The sequence below is a fragment of the Octopus sinensis genome, linkage group LG19 (assembly GCF_006345805.1).
Source record: "Octopus sinensis linkage group LG19, ASM634580v1, whole genome shotgun sequence".
Taxonomy (NCBI): domain Eukaryota; kingdom Metazoa; phylum Mollusca; class Cephalopoda; order Octopoda; family Octopodidae; genus Octopus; species Octopus sinensis.
In genome coordinates this window covers 46,286,826-46,288,962 of record NC_043015.1, presented here as the reverse complement: position 1 = coordinate 46,288,962, position 2,137 = coordinate 46,286,826, and positions in this window count along the sequence as shown.

Genomic DNA, 2,137 nt, shown 5'->3' with positions numbered 1-2,137 from the left:
CTCTTTTGCCAAACCGCTAAGTGACGGGGACGTAAACACACCAGCATCGGTTGTCAAGCAATGCTAGAGGGACAATCACAGACACACAAACATATACACACACATACATATACATATATATATATATACATATATACGACAGGCTTCTTTCAGTTTCCGTCTACCAAATCCACTCACAAGGCTTTGGTCGGCCCGAGGCTATAGTAGAAGACACTTGCCCAAGGTGCCATGCAGTGGGACTGAACCCGGAACCATGTGGTTGGTAAACAAGCTACTTACCACACAGCCACTCCTGCGCCTATGTTAATATATCAAGATATGTTAATATATTCGTTTTGCAAGATTCTTGATGTGAATTCGTGTGTTAAAACATATATTGTCGTATTTGGGGATGGTCATGTTGCCAGCTTAGCCAATGAAAACACACACACTGTATATTTGGTGTTCACTTGCCTCAGTTTTATTTTATATTAATTGTATTTCAGCCAGAGTTCTTTCATCACACTCCTGTGACCTCATCAGTGGTCCTTTGCTTTCTTCTTTCCTTTTTTTTTTTGTGTCTCTCCTTACTAAGAATCTGCTATTTTGTAAACCCATTGTATGTGTCTTTATTTGCGCATGCATATGTCCCTGAGTGTGTCTATGTTTAGTTAAGTGTGTAGGGGGGGCATCCCTCTCTCTTTCTTTGGGAGAGGCACAAGCACCTACACGCATATATACACACACGGCAGCAACTTCCACCTACCGAATTCAATCACAAAGCTCCGGTCGGCTCGGGGCTATAGTGGAAGACACCTACACAAAGTGCCTGCATTATCAGTGACCCTTGTTTATACACGTTTATTTATTTACTTTTACTTATTTTATTCATTTGTTTATATCTACTTTTCTTTTCTTTCTTTTTTGTATTAATTTAATTTAATTTATTTTGTTTATGTATATAGTTGTTTAATTCCATTTATTTATCTGTGTATCCCTTTTTTGTATCACCTAACTGTCTGGATGTTTTGCGTTCTTGTCCCCTTTTTGTATTTTTTATATATCAGCACAAGCGCGTCGCCTTACTGGCACCTGTGCCGGTGGCACATGTAAAAACATTTGAGTGAGGTCATTGCCAGTACCGCCTGACTGGCCCCCGTGCCGGTAGCACGTAAAAGCACCCACTACACTCTTGGAGTGGTTGGCGTTAGGAAGGGCATCCAGCTGTAGAAACTTTGCCAGATCAAATTGGAGCCTGGTGCAGCCATCTGGTTCGCCAGCCCTCAGTCAAATCGTCCAACCCATGCTAGCATGGAAAGCAGACATTAAACGATAAACGATATATGGCAGATAGAAGATGGAATATATGAAAATTTATTATTAATCAACACAATTGTTTTGACATATCTACCATCGATTCCTCATGGGTGGGACACTCAACAACTGGTTCAGGAGCATCCGGCGGTACGGATGTATCTTGTCGAGTGATAAATAAATACAACTTGTTAAAATAACTGTTTCGCAATGTAACTTCCCGTTTTGTAGAAAGAAAAGCAGCCAGATTTGTTAACAGTTATTTTTATTACTCATGGAGTGGTTGGCGTTCAGAAGGGCATCCAACTGTAGAAACACTACCAGATCAGACTGAAGCCTGGTGCAGCCTCCTGGCTTCCCATACCTATTTCTTTACTACCCACAAGGGGCTAAACACAGAGGGGACAAACAAGGACAGACAAACGGATTTAGTCATTTATATAGAAGACTAGCAGCATAGCCCGGCATTGCCCAGGTATGTAAGAGCTCCTGGAGCAGACATGATGCTCGCTGTGAATTTTTAAAAAATTCCTGCCAATTTGTTAAAGATATTGTCGAAAATATGTCATCTTGAATTTGAACGCGATTTCCCAAAATGGCATGATTTTATCGATTTTTTCTGATGGTAAGGTATTGCATGGAAAACTAACGTTAGAATTAAGTTTCTTAGGGTAACATTAAGCTTCACCATGAGTTTGGTGAAAATCGATTGCAAGTTGTGAAAACTACAACAGAAAATGTGTTGCAAATAAAAAGCTTAGATTCTCGACTCCATGTCGAATTTATCGATTTTTTTCAGAACTGGGGGAACTTCTCAAACTTTTCGCTGCGTTAGTTTTGAATT